Source organism: Canis lupus, chromosome 10 (genome assembly GCF_048164855.1).
Source record: "Canis lupus baileyi chromosome 10, mCanLup2.hap1, whole genome shotgun sequence".
Lineage (NCBI taxonomy): Eukaryota > Metazoa > Chordata > Mammalia > Carnivora > Canidae > Canis > Canis lupus.
Genome location: NC_132847.1, coordinates 12753368 through 12772553, shown reverse-complemented (window position 1 = coordinate 12772553; position 19186 = coordinate 12753368). Strand labels below are relative to the sequence as shown.

The following is a 19186-nucleotide window of genomic DNA, read 5'->3' as shown; positions in this document are numbered from 1 at the left end:
CACAGCCAAGCCATATTTGTCATATTAACATGTTTTGTAATTTGTTCCCACAATCATACAGCAGTATGTATAATACAATACTAGGATGACCCAAGGAAAAATGCTACCTGGATAGTTTGATGATGGTAAAACTTTTACTTTTTGATATATACCCATAACACTAAACATGTACTAATAACTTCAGTATAAACCCCTCAGCAATTGGTAGAATTAGGAGAGTCCTTAAAATAACTTTGATAAACTTCCAGTAAATAATAAAAAAGTGCCCAGTTAATGGTAGCTAAGAAACTGATCCTTCAAAAAGTTCTGAAAGATTAAGTGATACAGTTTGCTGAGTCTGCGAAGCACATGCAATAAAATATATATTAAGATCAGAGGGCAGCCCTGGTGGCTCAGCAGTTTAGCATCACCTTCAGCCCAGGGCTTGATCCTGGAGACCCGGTATCAAGTCCCACCTCAGGCTCCCTGCATGGAGCCTGCTCCTCCCTCCGCCTGTGTCTCTGCCTCTCTCTCTTTCTTTCTCTCTGTGTCTCTCACGAATAAATAAATATGTAAAAAAAAAAAAATCAGAGCAGAGCTGTCATGAGCACTCAATATGTGACTCCAGTTTTTGTGGTCGCTGAGTGTATTTCAAAAGAATCCATTCATTATCTACAATTCTCTTTATTTAGGACTGATCATGATGTCAGAATCATGAATGACAGTATGACAGAACTTACCTGTTAGCATTTGTGAGATCTTGCTGCCTGCCTTGATTACATGGTTCTATGTCCCATGGGCTCTTTAAGCAAACTGTGAATAGATGCCATGTTTTATGTTGTTAGTCTTATGTGTCTGTCTTTACCTTTCCATTCTTGTTCTCCTCTTATTTTTTTTAGAGATTTTGTTTATTAGAGTGTGAATGGTGGGGAGGAGAGAGGGAGAGGATAAGCAGACTCTGAGCTGAGCATGGAGTCTCTCGTGGGGCTTGATCCCACTACCCTGAGATCATGACCTGAGTTGAAATCAAGAGTTGGATGCTTAATCTACTGAGCCACCCATGTGCCCTAAAGATTTGTTTTCCACATGAGATGAATATACTGGCTTGGAGAAATTGATGATATAGATTAACATGTGCCATGTCTTGATTTCTTCTAATTAAGGCAGTATAAATAAAAATGGAGTGATTGTATATAGCTGATAACTATTCTTCCTCATATAATCAGTAGTAATTCTCTACCCTCTTTGAGCTAACTGAACTCTATACTTTGCTGAAGCGAACTCCATGTACTGCTTGGGGTAGGCTTCTTTCCTGCCCTAGGAAGTGAATTTGGCTTGGCTTGGGGTTGGCATGTCATGTAGTTTTAGACCATTATTGCAAAAGCAGAACGTCTACCAGAAGGCTCTAGGATAGGTTTGATTTTTATAAGGAGACTTTTAAACAGTTTGTATTTTTCAACTTGTATTTGACATCAGCATGCAGACATGAAATTTTAGCAACTCTTTAGGGTCATGAGGGAAGTGATGCTAAGGAGAACATTTTAAAGATGATCCTGGAAAAATGGAAAGTACTTGGGTCTTTAATAAAAGTACTGAGGCACTGTATTAATCAAGCTCGCTTACTGGCCTTCATATTTCTGATGATGAAGGATCCTGACTTCTCTTACTGGTTAAACCTTTGGACTTAAGCATTATTTGTAGCCACAGATTTTACAACATATCATATTAAAAATTGTGATTCCATAGGTAGCAAGATGTTTCAGGGAAGAAAGCCAGTCTATTTTTGTAAAGAAAACAGACATTAAGGAAATCCACGTGACTGAAATTCTTGAGAGTTGAGATAAGAGAGATTTAACAATATCAATGGTAGTATCCTAAACAATGAAAACACATAATGAAATCAATGTTTTAGAATGATTATCCTATTAGAAATTTGTAGAATAGATGGCAGTAGAAGCATTTAGATATTTAAAAAGATGTGGTAATACAGACTTTGAGTGTCTGTGACATGCTGTCAAAATAATTTCCAAGATATCTAAAGTCTGTTTGTTTTTTAAAGAGCAGAAGTTGTATTTTTGAGGGGTCTTAGGTGAAATTCTTATGCCAGAAAGTATACTGAAATATTCACTATCTTCTGTCCCTTCATTTAAAAAGACTGAGATATACACTCAATGTATAAGTTACTCATTCAAACTGTGTATTTCCACTGTGTTTAATGTATTCACAGAATATACAACCATCACAATCTGATTTTAGAACATATTCATCATCCTGTTATCTAAAAATCGAGTAGCTATTGGTAATCATAGCTTATTACTGTTTTTTTTGCTGCCATCCACCCTTCTGCCTCAGCCCCAGGCAACTGCTAATGTACTTTCTATCTTGGTAGATTTGCCTCTTCTGGAATTCCACATAAAACAATAGCTATCCACACTATTTTCCAGAGTGGTTGCACCAATTTGCATTTCTTTACACTCTTCCCAACACCTATTGTTTCTTGTGTTGTTGAGTTTAGCCTTTCTGACAAGTGTGAGATGATGTCTCATTATAGTTTTGATTTGCATTCCCATGATGTTGAGCATCTTTGCATGTATCTGTTGGCCATCTGTGTGTCGTCTTTGAAGAAATGTCTGCTCACGTCCTCTGTCAATTTTTAATTAGATTGCTTGTGGTTTTTTTGGTGTTGTATAAGTGTTTTTTGGTGTTGTATAAGTGTTTTTATATTTTTTTGGATGCTAACCCTTTAGCAGATAAGTCATTTGCAATTATCTTCTCCCATTCAGTAGGTTGTCTTTTACTTTTGTTGGTGATTTTTGTCACTTTGAAGAAGCTTTTTATTTTGATGTCCTTTCAAAAGTTTATTTTTGCTTTTGTTTCCCTTGCCTAAAGAGATATACGTACATGATAATGCTTCAGCTTATGTCTGAGACATTACTGCCTGTGCTCTCTTCCAGGATTTTTATGGTTTCAGGTCTCACATTTAGGTTTTTAATTTATTGTGAATTTATTTTTATGTATGGGGTAAGAAAGTGGTCCAGTTTCATTCTTTTGCATGTTGCTGTCATGTTTACCCAACACCATGTGTTGAAGAGACCGTCATTTTCCCATTGGATATTTTTTTTTAGCTTTGTCAAAGATCAATTGACCATACAGTTTTGGGTTTACTTTTGATTTTTCCATTCTATTCTATTGATCTATGTGTCCCTTTTGTGCCAGGATAATGCTGTTTTGATTACTAGCTTTATAATATAACTTAATGCCCAGAATTCTGATACCTCCAGTTTTGTACTTCAATATTGCTTTGGCTACATGAGGTCTTTTGTGATTCCATACAGATTTTAAGATTGTTTGTAAAAGTTCTGTGAAAAATTCTCTTGGTATTTTGATAGGAATTGCATTATATCTGCAGATTGCTTTGTGTAGTATAGGCGTTCTAACAATATTTGTTCTTCCAGTCCAGGAGCATGGAATGTCTTCCCATTTCTTTGTGTCTTCAATTTCTTTCATCAGTGTTTTACAGTTTTTAGAGAACAAGGCTTTCACCTCTTTGGTTAAGTCTATTCCTAGGTATCTTACTATTTTTGGTGCAATTGTGAATAGGTTTATTTTTAAATTTCTCATTCTGCTTTACTTTTTTCATTCTGCTGCTTTATTTTTAGTATATATAAATGCAACAGATTTCTGTATATTGATTTTGCATCCTGAAGGTAATGGCTTTATGAAGAAAAGGCCCTGCAGTGCAGTGTTCCCTTGTCCCCAGAACCTGGCACTTTGGAAAAGGGTCTCCTATGTGTGTTGTGTATGCCCAGCTATTGTGTCCTGGCCACTTTGCTTTGAGTACAGTTGTCCGCACATGTTCTCTTTGTCTGTTGTGGACAGTGCTTGGTCCCGGATAGGATAGGGTGCATTTAAACAAGGTTTTGCTGGTTTGCTTGCAAAATGGAATTTGTCACCACTGCAAGAACTGAGGCCCTGCTAAATGCACAGATTGGGAGACCTGGTGTTAGCAGGTTTTACACAGTTCTTCTTGGGGGCGGGACCTACAGTAGAGGAACTGAAGGAAAAGTGACTGGAAAGGTTGGATCCACTGAAGCACATGGGGGTAGGGCTTGATGTAAGCAAATTAAGTAGCAAGTGTTGACATGGTGCTGGTTCCCATAGGTGACCATGTGTTTGTGCTGGGGGCAGCTCCTTTATTCCCAGAGAGTTCTTTCTGTGATTCCTGCCTCTTTGGGACAGCCTCTGAAGTGAGCTGCTCCCTCCCATCTACCCTTAGCATTTTTCAAACTGCTTTTTCTATGCTGTAGCTGCATTGGCTGTTTTGTTGTCTCCTTAAGGGCAGGGACTCACCTTCTTAACAGTCTCCAGGTTCTCTCAGAGCAGAGCCCACTGATTTTTTTAAGATTCCAGGCTTTAAGTCCTGCTTGTTTGAAGAGCTCATGAAATTTGGCCCCTCTTTCAAAGCCAAGTGTTACAAGGATTTATGTTCTCCCTGTGGGCTGTGCCTCATGGGGTAGTTTGTTTCTAACATTCTCCACACCTCTGCCTCCCTCCAGACCATGGTTGGCCATGGTGTCTTTCTCTTCCAAACTGAGTCCTTCCCCTTCCCACCTTCTTCAGTGTTCTCAACCTTTAGTTGTGGTGTTTGTTCTGCCAGTTTTTGGGTCATTTTTTTGGGTTATTTACACCAATCTGAGTATTAACTAGTAGTATCCATGGGACGAGGTAACTTTAGGGTCTTTCTACTTGGCCATCTTCCCAACTTTTCCTCCCATATTATAGATTTTATGGGGACTTAATTTTAATATTTCATTGTATGAATATGCTGTATTATATATATTGGTTTATCAATTGATGTACATTTTGGGTGTTCCTACTCTTTGGTTATTATGAATAAGTATTTATATATAATTTATATATAATTATGAGTAATCTTGCTATGAACAAGTTTTTGTGTGGATATATATTTTTAATTCTATTGAGTATATGGAGGATATGGAGCTTTGGAATAAATTTTTTTTTAAGATTTTATTTATTCATGAGAGACACATGAGAGAGAGAGAGAGAGAGAGAGAGAGGCAGAGACCTAGGCAGATGGAGAAGTAGGCTTCCTGCAAGGAGCTGGATGTAGGACCCTATCTCTGACCCTAGGATCACACCCTGAGCCAGAGGCAGACACCCAAACACTGAGACACTCAGGTGTCACTGGAGTAAAATTTTCTGAGTCCTATGGTCGTCCTATGCTTAGGACTTGAAGAGCTGTCAAAGTGGCTGCACCATTTTACATCCCTACCACCAGTGTATGAATGAGACTTTCTATGACATCTATCATCACCAGCACTTGTTACTGTCCTTTTAATTTTAGACATGCTAGTCAATGTTAAATGATACATTCTTGTCACTAATGATTTTGAGTATCTTTTTTCTTATTGACCATTTATATCTATTTTTATTGTGGAAATATCTATTAAAATCATTTGTCCATTTTTGGGTGAATTGTTTGTGGGTTGTCATTTCACTTAATGATGTCTTTTGATGCAAAATGTATTTTAATCTTGATGTACTTCTGTTTATCTTTTTCTTTTGATTCTGGGTTCTTGGTATTGTATCTATAAAACTATTGTCTAACCTAACATCATGAAGATTTCCCTCCATTTTTTCTCCTAGGAATTTTGCAGTTTTAGGACTTACATTTAAGCCTATGATCCACTTTAATTTCTGTGTATGGTAAAAGGAAGAGTCTAAATCCATTATTTTGCATGTAGATGTCTAGTTTCATAGCACTATTTGTTGAAAAGAGTCATACTGCTTTGTAATATCACTTTGTGATTCCTCTCATCAAGTATAGAGTATTTCTCCACTCCTTAAATCTTGTCTTGCCTTGTGACATTGTTATTTTCATTAAAGAGAATTCTATTCTGCTACCAGAGAAGTTGGTTCTGGCTCTTCAATTTCACAATAACTTTTTCAAAGGAAAAAAAAACACAAAAATGGATTTGGGAAAGTTTTAGTAATTTAAGATTATTAGGCATTAATGTGCAAATATGTTTTCAAAAGGAAATGTTATAGAGAAGAAGAGGTGATAACTTTTGAAGAGAATGTGATGAGATTTGTTTTTCCTCTTGGAATTAAATAAGAAAGGAAAATTAAAAATCAGACTAGCATATTTGGAAGTAGAAAATGCTTGTTTGTTTTCCTAATTTTTTCTTGTTTTTATTTGGAAAAAAATAGCCCCGATCAATCTGATTATTAACACATGTCACCATTTCTTTTGCAATGCTATGAATAGACACTATTAAGTGATATCCAAAAACATTCACAGAGATAGGAACCTTTCTTGCCAAGAAGACCATTATATATCACCTGACAGTTTCTGAAAACTACTTTGCAAGCTCTGCCAGCTGAGACACATGGTTATAGGTTAAAATACGAAAACTGCATAAGCAAGCAGCCAAAAAAATTCCCCAGATATTAAGTCCTGTTGATGAATAGAAGTGATTCTGCACAGTGAAAACCACTAGTATCCTTATCTCAAAATGTGACAGATCACACTAGTATTCAACTTTAGACAATGTATACAGTCTTGAGGTAGAAGGAACTAGAATACTGGCTTATAGATTTTCATGTATGGCTACATTTATGTTAGTGAAGTGACTTCTTTTTTCTATTTTTATCCTATCACTGTCTGTGCCAAATAGGTTTTATGTGACCCTTGGTGAGTCCTCTGGATTCTGCCTTTTAAGACATTTATTTCTTTTTCCTATTAGCAAAATGACTTTATATTTTTAGACAGGTTGTGTGTACTTAATTTATCATGTTGAAAAAACAATCATTGTTAAGTGTTTATCATCAGTGAAAAAATGTATATTAAGAATGCATTATCGAGTAAATGGTCAGCCTGGTGCACAGCAATTATGTAACTTTCATTATTGTTGGAGGCAATATTCATTATTCTTTTATTGAAGAGTGGAATATTTGTCTCTGCCTAGGAAAGGTATTCTTCAGAATTTAGTTTTGTGTCCAAAATTGGAAGAGCATCGTTTATTTTTTTTTTAAGATTTTATTTATTCATTCATGAGAGACTCCCAGGGAGAGAAGCAGAGACACAGGCAGAGGGGGAAACAGGCTCCTTGCAGGTAGCCCGATGCAGGACTCGATCTCGGACTCTGGGATCATGCCCTGAGCTGAAGGCAGACACTCAACCACTGAGCCACCCGATGTCCCAGAGAAGCATCCTTTAGAGAATTGAGATGTGTCACTTAGAGTGAGTTGCAATAAGCAAAGTTAAGGACATGTTCCTTCACAAGACTAGCTTCCATTCGGACAGTGGCCGCAAGTTCAGGGGTTTCCAGGTCCATCCTTATTTATGACTATCTGATGACAAATTTGGGAGTTTTCACAACTACCTTCAGGTTTGATAGTTCATCAGAATGCACACAGAACTTAAGTAAGTGCTACACTTAAAATTATAGTTTCATAATAACAAAATGATGCAAGTTAGAATTTACTAAATGGAGAGAGTCATAGAGAAAGGTTTCCAAATGCGAAGCTTCTGTCATCCTCAGAGACATGTTATTCTCCTAGCATCGAAGTGTGACAAATATGAGAGAGTGGCCAATGAATGAGCTCACCTGAGCTTCATGTCCAGTTTTTATTGGAATTTCATTATGAAGACATGAAAACTAAGTCACAGGCCATGTGGATGAACCCAATCTCTAACTCCATTCCCTACTATGGAGGTTGGGCTGATGTCCTATGGCTCCAAGTCACAACTATATAATCACATGGTTGCTCTTTCTGGTATGACCAGCTGCCATTTAAGTCATCTTAATATAAACTACACAGTGAATTGACATTAGCATAAACTATGAGATGTGGTCCAAGGGGTAACTTTAGATAAACAATCCTAACACTAATAAAGTTCCAAGTGTTTAGAAATTACCTCCAAGAAACCCAGGAAAAAAGGTCAAGCAAATTCTTTATTACACAAGTCTAGATTTGGTTATTTGTGTAAGAGCCCAATTTACCTTTGATGTAGGAAGACAAAAAGTAATTGCCAATATCTATTACTCTATATTTAAAGTGTGAGGAAAATAAATCCTTAGATCCAAGTTGAAATGTTTATCCCTCTCCTTTTATTCTTCTCCAATATCTAAAATTTGTTCTCTATATAGTTGTAAGATAGAAAAAAAAGCTGAATTTGTAAAAATACATACATAAAGATGCTAAACGTTCATATTTCATTGATCATTTACTATATGAAGAAAAAATTTTGGCAATAATAATCTAATAAGTATTTTCCCTTGTGCAAATAATCATTTAGAAATCTAAAATCTAAATAATTTAGCTGTACAAAATGATTTAATATTTGTGTATGTTGTGAAATGAGCACCATAATAAGTCCAGTTCATGTTTGTCACCTTATATGGGTTTAAATTTTTTTTCTTGTGATGAGAACTTGTGAGATTTGTGTTCGTAACAACTTTGCAATCCATAGTACAATATTAATTGTAGTGATCATGAGGTACATTATATCCCCATAACTTATTTATTTTATAACTGGAAGTTTGTTCCTTTTGACCCTGTTCACCCTGTTCTCAATATCTGTGAGGTTGTTTTGTGTGTGTGTGTGTGTGTGTGCGCACGTGCGTGCACACATATTCTTTTTTTTTTTTTAAGATTCTACATATAAATGAGATCATACAGTATTTCTTTCTGTTTTATTTCACCTAGCATAATACCCTAAGGTCTTTTCATATTGTCAGAAAGAGCAAGATTTCATTCTTTTTTATAGTTGAATATTCCATTTTGTGTGTATGTATGTACATATATGTGTACATACATATATACATATACAAATATATATATATATATCACATATTCTTTATCCATTCATCCATTGATGGGCACTAAGATTGCGTATCGTGGCTATTGTAAATCATGCTGCAATGAATATGGGAGTGCATGTAGCTTTGTGATTTAATGTTCATTTTGTTCAGATGAATACTCAGAAGTAAATTCCTGGCTCATATGATGGTTTTACTTTTAATTTTTTGAGGAACCTTTGTGTCATTTTCCATAGTGATTGTACCAGTGTACATTCCCACCAAAAGTGCACAAGGATTACCTTTTCAGATCTCACCAATAGTTCTTGTTTTTTTTTTTTTCTGATAATAACCATTCTTACAGATGTGAGATGGTAACAGATTGTGGTTTTGATTTGCATTTTGTGAATGCTTAGTGATGTTGAACATCTTTTGTGTGTACCTCTTGGCCATCTATATGTCTTCCTTGGAAGAATGTCTATTCATATCTTCTACATATTTTCTTTTAAAAAAAAGATTTTATTTATTTATTCATGAGAGACACACAGAGAGAGACAGAGACACAGGCAGAGGAAGAATCAGGCTTCCCAGAGGGAGCCTGAGGCGGGACTTGATCCCCAGACCGTGGAATCACACCCTGAGATGAAGGTAGATGCTCAACCCCTGAGACAACCAGGTGCCTCTCTTCTACCCATTTTCTAATTGGATTGTCTTTTTGCTACTGAGTTGTATGATTTACTTACATATTTTGGATATTAATCCCTTATCAGATATAGCAAATATTTTCTCCCATTCCGTAGCCTGCCTTTTCATTTTGTTGGCAGTTTTTGTTCTATGGGAGCTTTCTAGTTTGATGTAGTCCCAGTTGTTTATTTTTGCTTTTTTTTTTTATTTTTGCTTTTGTATTAGATTTAAAAAATCACCAATAATACCAATGTCAAAGAGTTGGATGCCTATAATCTAGGAGTTTTAAGATTTCAGGTCTTATATTCAAGTGTTTAATCCATTTTAGTTAATTTTCTCTGTGTAACATAGGATAACAGTACAGCTTATTCTTTGCATGTGGACATCCAGGTTTCCCAACATAATTCGTGGAAGACCTGGTCCTTTCCCTTTTGTATATTCCTCGTTCTTTTGTCATAAATAAAGTGACCAAATAAATATCGATTTATGTCTGGGTTTTCTATTCTGTTTTATTGATATGTACTATATGTACCTCTGTTTTTTGTTCTTATTTTTACAATACTGTATGTTTTTTAAGATTTTATTTATTTATTCATGAGAGCCACAGGGAGAGAGGCAGAGACATAGGCAGAGGGAGAAGCAGGGTCCCCACAGGGAGCCTGATGCGGGACTCCATCCCAGTACCCCAGGATCATGACCTGAGCCAAAGGCAGACACACTTAACCACTGAGCCACTTGGGTGCCCCCAATACCATGTTTTAATTACTACAGCTCTATAGTTTGAAATCAAAGAGGATTATACCTCCAGCTTTGTTCTTTCAAGATTGTGGCTTTTCAAGTATTTTGAGGTTCTATACAAATTCTAAAATTAGTTCTGTGAAAAATATCATTGGAATTTTTTTTGTAGGGATTGCATTGAATCTGTAGATAGCTTTTGTTAGTATGGACATTTTAACCATATAAATTCTTTTAATCTGTAAGCACAGTACCTCTCCATTATTTCTATCTTCTTTAGTTTCTGTCTTCAGTGTTCTGTAGTCTTCAAGGGTACAAGTCTTTTACATCCGTGTTTACATGTATTCCTAAGTATTTTTTTTGAGCAGTTGTAAATGGGTTTATTTTCTTATTTTCTCTTTCAGATAGTTATTAGTATATAGCAACTCTGCAGATTTGTGTGTATTGATTTGTATCTGCTATTTTACTGAATTTGTTGATTAGTTCTAACAGTTTTTGGCAGATTAGGCTTTTCTGTATATAGGTATCATCTGCAAATAGTGACATTTTTACTTCCTCACCATTTGGATGCCTTTTACTTTTTTTTTTCTTGTATCCTCTGGCTAGGACCTCTAATACTCTGTTGAATAAAAGTGGTGACAGTGGTCATCCTTGTCTTGTTTCTTTAGAAGAAAAGCTTACAGTTTTTCACCAGTGAGTTTGGGTTATACATGGTCTTTATTATATTGAGGTATATTCCCTTTATAGTCAATTTGTTGAGAGTTTTAATTTTGTGAAATGCTTCTTTTGCAACTTTTGAGTTGATCATAAGACTTTAATCCTTTATTTTGCTAATGTAGTATTTCACATTAATTTTGTGAATATTGAAACACATTTTTGACCTGTAATACATCCCACTTTATCATGTTGTATGATCCTTTTAATGTTTTATTTTTATTTTTTTTTAATTTTTTTTTTAATTAACTTATTTATTTATGATAGTCATCAGAGAGCGAGAGAGAGAGGCAGAGACACAGGCAGAGGGAGAAGCAGGCTCCATGCACCGGGAGCCCGACGTGGGATTCGATCCCGGGTCTCCAGGATCGCGCCCTGGGCCAAAGGCAGGCGCTAAACCGCTGCGCCACCCAGGGATCCCCCTTTTAATGTTTTAATGCATTGCCGATAAAGTTTGTTATTTTTTTGTGGAAGAGTTTTGCGTGTATGTTCATGAGAATGTATATTCTATTGATTTTTGGGTGAAATGTACTACATAAGTTAAGTCTATATGGTCTAACATGCTATTTAGCATTGATGTTTCCTTTTTGGTTTTCTGTCTGGAAGATCTACTGACTGAAACAAGTGGGTATTAAAGTCTTCTATTATATTGCTGTGTCTTTCTTTCTTTAGCTAAGTTAATATTCACTTTATAAATTTAGGTGCTTCTATGTTGAGTACAGAAATATTTACAAATGTTGTTATACTCTTTTATTGGATGTATTCTATTTATTATGTATCACCCTTTCATGTGTGATTACAGTCTTTGTTCTAAAGTCTATTTTTGTTTGATCCAGGTATAGTTACCCACACTTTGTTCTGTTCCCCATGTTATTAGACCTTTTCCATCCTTCCCTTTTCTCTGTGTCCTCATGTTTGAAGAGAGTCGCTTGTAAGAAACATAGATAATGAGTTTGTTTTTTAAATCAAGGGGGATCCCTGGGTGGCTCAGCAGTTTAGCACCTGGCCCTGGCCCAGGGCATGATCCTGGAGTCCTAGGATCCAGTCCCACATCAGGCTCCCTTCATGGAACCTGCTTCTCCCTCTGCCTGTGTCTCTGCCGTGCTCTCTCTCTATCATCTGTCTCTTGTGAATAAATAAATCTTAAAAAAATACATCTATTCCACCACTCTGTTTTTACTAGAAAAATTAGTCCATTTGCATTTAAAGTGATTATCGACAGGTATGAACTTGCTACAAATTGTTAATAGTGTTTTGGCTGTTATGTATTTAGCTGTTCATTTCTTTTTGATCTCTTCCATGTGGTTTGATGACTCTTTAGTGGTATACTTAGATTTTTTTTTTCTCTCTTTTATGTCTCTGATAGGTTGGTGCTTTGTAGTTGCCATCAGGCTTACATCTAAAAGTGTATTATAAATTGATAGCAACTTAATATTTATCACATTCTAACATTCTATGTTTTTACTCCCCCTACTTCATTTTATGTTTTTGATGTCAAATTTTTGATCCCTAAAAAAAAAAAAAAAAAAAATTTGATCCCTTAGCTAATCATTGAAGTTGCAGTAGTTTTTACTGTTAGTTTTTCCTTCATACTGTCTTTATGTGACTAATCCACTACTTTTACTATACATTTACCTCTCCAGTGAGCTGGTGAGATTTACTCTTTACTTTTTGTTGTTGCTATTAAAGTAACAACGTTTTTTGTTTTTGTTTTTGTTTTCAGCTTCTTAAGGAAGTGTCTTTAACATTTATTTTAAAGCTGGTTTAATGACAAACTTGTCCCAGACCTATTTAACTGCTGTAATTGTTTTTTTTTTTATTTTTTTTAATTTTTTAATTTTTTTTTTATTCAGTAAACATTTACTGAGTTTATGGAATTGTTTGAATAATTAATTGGGTCATTTTAAGTGTCATCTTGACTGGGCCGTTGGGTGCACAGATATTTGGTCTAACAATCTGGTTGTTTTTAAATGAGATTAACAGTCAGTCAGTTGACGAAAGCAGCTGCTCTCCTAAATGTCGGAGGGCCTCATCCAATCAGTTGAAGGCCTAGATAGAACAAAAAGGCTGACCTTCATCTAAGTAACAGAGAGTTCTTCATGCCTGGCTGCTTCTGAACTAGGACTTTTTTTTCCCTCCACCTTCAGACTCACACTGGAGCATTGACTCTTACTAGATCTCAAGGAAGCTGGCTTTTGTGTTCTACTTGGTTTATAGTTTGCCAACTCACCCTGCAAATCTTAGATCTTGGGAATTGTCAACCTCCAAATTGTGGGCCAATGTCTATAATAAATCTCTGTGTGTATATATATGTGTATGCATATGTATTGTGTGTATGTAGGCATATATATTATATAAACACATCCTATTGGTTCTATTTCTTTGGAGGTTACTAATGCAATTCCTATGTGCAAGTAACCATATGTTTGCATCTAACTGGTTCTCTTTGATTTACAGAGTCTCTCAAATTTAGGCATGCTTCTTGTATCTTTAATAGACAATTTTTAAAAGCATTTTAGAATGAGTAAATTTAAATGTATTTATGAAAGTGGGGATGTGTCTTCTCTCTAGGATAGATCATTCATTGAACTTTTGATTGCATAATGAAATTTGACTTATCTACAAAGAGTCAATGATTAGATTTTCTATACCTTTATTTCCTTTGTAATTCTTCCCACAGTACATTTTCCTATTTACCATAGAAAAGACTCTTTAGGTATATAGCCCTTAATCCCAGAGCTGATAGGGCTTATCAGGTAGTATTTGGGGTGGATTACTGTCCCTGTGGGTTTTGTCCTCAATAAGAAATCATGATTCTAAAACAAAAACCAACCAACCAAAAAAAAAAAAAAAAGCTTCAAGAGGAATTTATTAAGCTTATTTTCTTATTTCTTAGAAGAGTTATACAGAATTACTAAAGGTATATGCTTTTCCTATAAAGGTATAAAAGAAATAGATGTATATGGATTTTCAGGAAGTCTCTGGTATGAAATGAAGATTTTCTTCAGAGTTTCTATAATGAAAGATGGGGTATTGGAAAAAATAACAGGAGCTTTTCCTCAGTCTAGTCAGTGCTACTCTAAAGACGTGGGGAACTGAATTGACAGATGTGATATCTGACATGTGTATTTTTGGAATTATTGGAGCACCAGCACATCAAGTTACCTGTTCCTGAAGTGAGAGGATCAATGACATTAGTCCTGGCTTTCTGATCTCTTGTGTTGAAAGTTCCTGCCCTATAGGGTTTTTGTAACTCCCTGGAGGATCCATTTATCTTTTGTTGAAGAGAATGAGAGAATTTCTTTTTTTGGAAAAATTCTATCTACCTGGCAGAGGTTCTACAGGATTTTATTAAATAAGTGAATAATTTAGTATAGAGAAACCTAAAATGATGATGACTAGACCATTTTTGATAATTACATATCTGCATATATAAAACCGTGAAACTTTCCTTAATGGGATAGTTGTATGTAAATTGATCATCTAACTATTCTATCTTTTGCCTATTTTTGTTATGGGGCATTTATGCTGACAAACATACAGCATTGCCCCAGACCTACAGAATCTGAGTGGGCAGCAGCTATGTTTAAAAGCAGAGAGAAATCTGTCACATGGTGAGATCCTTTTAAGTTGTTAAGCTTTATTTGAGATTAGACTTTTAATTATGTAGATAAGTCAAAAATTGACTAAAACCATGTTTTAGATAAACTGTAGCTTTTAATTTCTTTATTTATGTAATATTCTTTGTAAGCTTTCAGCGTTTGGGATATTTGGAGAAATAACAGTAACAGCTTTATGTTGACAGATTAATGTACCTCATTCTCTCCCATGATCCTTCTTAGATTCATCCATCTATTTAAGGAAAAGCTTGTCTTACAGAGATGTCCTGCTATCCTCTTCCTTTGTTTATTCCTGCCTATGAGGACATCTGGAATGAGAGGTTATGGACACCTTTTTAAGGTAAAGGAAGAAGGCTCTTAGATTCATACACTAACCTTTGGTCTTTGCTGCCTCTGACTTGAGTGGCTTGTTAATTGGTTTCCATTAAGTGGAGGCTGATTTCAACTAACCTTTGGGAACATTTTACCAGGACTCGATGCTAAGACCTATAGCCACCCATGTACTTCCACTCAGGAAGTTCTCAGACACTCTATCCTCTTTGCCCTGGTCTCAGTCTTCCATGGGCTTACCCAAGCATCCAATAACTGCATGTATTCTCCGCAACCAAACTAAACAGGGAAATTTCAGATAATCTTTACACTATATCCAGGACAGGGTTAAAAACTCTTCTCAACGGGCAGCCTGGGTGGCACAGTGGTTTAGTGCCACCTTCGGCCCAGGGCATGATCCTGGAGACCAGGGATCGGTACCCATGTCAGGCTCCCAGGTTGGGGCCTGCTTCTCTGTGTCTCTGCCTCTGTGTGTGTGTGTGTGTGTGTGTGTGTGTGTGTGTCTCATGAATAAATAAACTCTTAAAGAATTATTAAAAAAAAAAACTGTTCTCAAGTTTATTATAGTCACTTCCCTCTGATAATGCTGAGGCATATATCTTGTGCATCATGAGATGTGGTTTTAAGATAAATGTGAATCTTCTTTGAGAAGCCTAACCTTTGCCCTTATTATCCCTAGGGAAATAGGCTAGAAACCAAAGTAACTTACTTACCTTCTTGCTTCTATAACCCACATTTCAAGGTTTAGCCTTCAGGCAGAGAGAGAACACAGAAGCATAGAAAACATCGTGGTAACTCAATTATTCAATTTTTCTTTTGTATCTCCTTACTTTTCCATACTTGTATGGTCACGAATTGGGCTTCTCACTCTTTGCAAGAACTGCCTCTATGTCATACTCTTTCTTTCCAATGACACAGAGTTTCTTAGCTTTACCTTAATGCCTTAACAGGACAGGAAGAAAATAGTGGTCAGCTAATAAGATGGCATTGTAGGGAAGAGAGTGTTTTAAAAATAGTTTTTTGGGGGATGCCTGGGTGGCTCAGCTGGTTAAGTGTCTGCTTTCGGCACAGGGCGAGATTCTGGAGTCCCACATCGGGCTCCCTGCATGGAGCCTGCCTCTCTCTCTCTGTCTCTCATGAATAAATAAATCTTTAAAAATAAAGATGTGTGTATTTGCCTAGAGAAATCCCTTGTGTTATTGGAGCATATTTATTGTCATATAGGTATTCTCTTACTACTTTTTTTTTTGGGGGGGGGATGGGAGGCATTCATTTTTTTAAAATAATAAATTTATTTTTTATTGGTGTTCAATTCGCCAACATACAGAATAACACCCAGTGCTCATCCCATCAAGTGCCCCCCTCAGTGCCCGCCACCCAGTCACCCCCACCCCCCGCCCTCCTCCCCTTCCACCATCCCTAGTTCGTTTCCCAGAGTTAGGAGTCTTTATGTTCTGTCTCCCTTTCTGATATTTCCCACACATTTCTCCCTTCCCTTATATTCCCTTTCACTATTATTTATATTCCCCAATGAATGAGAACATACAATGTTTGTCCTTCTCCGATTGACTTATTTCACTCACCATAATACTCTTACTTCTAAGCAAGAAACCATAACGTCTGCAGGTTTCTCCTCTCTGTTCCAAATCTCTTAGTGAAGCCTGGGTAATAGGTGAAATGATCACGTCTTACCACCAGGGGGCACTAATCAATCTCCAGGAAATGTGATTTTTAAGGACAAAGTCAAAAACACTGCAAAGAAGCAGATAAAACATTTACTGAGTGAAAACAAGTCTCAGGTTCTAGCATTACGCTATAGTGAACAGCTGTCACTGCTCAAAAATAGAAATGTGGACTGGCATCCCAAACCCAAACTTTACCATTACCCATTTTCCCTAGAATTAAGATGAGGGCCTCTCAACATTGGCTACGGATTAAAATTATTTAGGAAGTTTTTCAAGAAGAGGTAGTGTGGGGCAGACACATCCAGACCAGTAGAATCCTAATGTCTGGAGGGCTGATTTTTTGTCAGAGCTCACCAGGAAATTCTTTTGCATATGAAGATAAGAGCTGTTAAAGTTCTCATCCATTCTCTGGTCTTAGCCTCTGGCTTCAGGGGCAGTGAGTATGAGACAGGTTAGTTTTACACAAGTAACATGGTCTGTTTTCTGGTTTGACAGAAGGTTTTCAGTCTATCTTGGTGTTTGCATTTTTGGTTCTGGGTTCTCCTTTGGGCCTGCTTGTGGAATTTTGTCTTGTTTTACAAACCACAAGTACACTTAAATGCAGCATAAAGAACCCCTTTAATGGACTGAGGTTTTGTGACTGGAATTGAATTGAGAACTTTGAAATTCAGAGTCTTTAAAGGGCACCTGATAATAAGTGTCCCTATTTATCTCTTTCTCTCTTTCTCATCTTGTCTCCATCTCTTACTTTCTTCTTGTGTGTATCCTTTTTTTGCCTCTGAACATGTGGGGTGTCACCGAGTCACATTTGGAGCCATAGGATGCTTAGCTGTCTTACGTGAGAAAGGCTACACAGATTTTAAAGAATCCTAGAGTAGCTCTTGCATGCATTTCATTTTCCAGAACTGATTTAATACCCAATATGTTTGCTAGAAAAGGTGGGAGATGGGGAAAGTAGAAAGGCATTCAAAATGTGTTCATTTTCCATTTCATTAATACCTGTTGTTAAACTCTGTCTTTTGGGAGCAAATGCTAAGTCTTGCAGATTTCCTCATCCTGTTCCTTTTTTTCCTACTGGAAGGAACTTACTTGACTACAAGGAGATAGAGTTGGGCCTTCAGATGGGCAAGCTCTTTTCTGGTTTTGAATGCCCTCTATGTGGGTTGACCTGGAATCTACACTACACTCCTGCCCAAAAAGATGACCCTGCATTTTGCAGGCTTTCATGGTTGAAGTTCATAGTCCACACCGGCTACCTCCTATTGGGAAGATCTCACGAATAATATGCTTCTTCTCAGTCTTAAAACTTTATTCTACTGGATCTCTTAACACTTCTTTGTCAATTCTTTGGGGCACGTAGAACCTTCTGGATGCCCTAATACTGAATGTAGTTTGTAGGAAACCATGTGATTTGTCTCACTGTCATTAATGTTGTCACCTTCTTCTATTTCTGTCATTCTAGTACTCATACGTCATATTGGGTTGTGGAATAAATCAGAGGTCAAACTCCTCTCAAGATCATAAAGCTTTGCCCAGAATATATTTTGGGAATTGTGTCACTTTTACTGTTCTCATTTCCCTCATAATTCCCTCTAATTACTGACCTGCTCTTTTTTGGTCTGTCTCCTCTTCTTCCTACATCCCTTCAAGCCAAAAGAATGGGTTTTCTATTTCTTTAGAGAGGGTTTCCTCTTTTGTCATATCCTCATCCTTTGTAGAAACACTGAGGAGTGTGCCTCAGCATTAAATGCAAATGCATTGGAAAATAAGATATACTCTTCTGATTAGAGAATGCATTCTGAGAGCTAATTTTTATCTGTTGCACTTTCTTGAAAATCATATTTCTCTTTGGGCTCTGCTGCTAAAAACACCTAGTGCTGGCAAAGGCAGTGTGTGTGTATGTGTGTTTGTGTGTGTGTTTCCTTCCCTCTCTTAGGCCTTTATTTTTATTTTTAAAAGATTTTCATGAGAGAGAGAGAGAGAGAGAGAGAGAGGCAGGCAGAGACAGAGGCAGAGGGAGAAGCAGGCTCCATGCAGGGAGCCTGACATGGGACTCTATCCCGGGACTCCAGGATCACACCCTGGGCCAAAGGCAGGTGGCAAATGGCTGAGCCACCCAGGGATCCCCGATCTCCCATGCAGGGAGCCCAACGGGACTCGATCTCAGGACTCCAGGATCATCTCCTGGGCCTTTAAACCCCAGCTCTACCACTTAAAGAAATTACTACCAATATTTTAATGTAAATAATCAGCAAATACACCAATGCTTCCTATGTATCAGCATTATTCTTAAAAGATTAATAAAAAGTGATTAAGACTACATTGGTCAAGGGGTACCTGGGTGGCTCAGTGATTGAGCCTTTGGCTCAGGTCATGATCCTGGGGTCCTGGGATCAAGTCCTGTATCATGTTCCTCACAGGGACCCTGCTTCTCTCCCTCTGCCTATGTCTCTGCCTCTCTGTGTGTGTGTCTCATGAATAAATAAAATCTTAAAAAAAGAAAAAAAGAATACATTGGTCAAGGGGCATCTGGATGGTTCAGTCAGTCGAGCACTCAACTCTTGATTTCAGCTCCAGTCATGATCTTAGGGTTGTGAGATCATCTCTGTGAAGG

The 19186-nt window shown here is 36.9% G+C and overlaps 1 protein-coding gene across 12 annotated transcripts in view; it reads left to right on the top strand.

Moving 5' to 3' along the window:
- Positions 1–19186, top strand: part of LOC140641224 (palmitoyltransferase ZDHHC2-like) — a 464956-nt gene that overhangs the window by 339268 nt on the left and 106502 nt on the right. Inside the window, exon 2 of one of the 12 annotated variants that reach the window (XR_012037753.1) lies at positions 14780–14897. The exons of the other annotated variants lie outside the window; for them this stretch is intronic. The gene's annotated coding sequence lies outside the window, so the exon portion shown is untranslated. The remainder of the gene's footprint in view (positions 1–14779; positions 14898–19186) is intronic. 12 annotated transcript variants of the gene reach the window in all.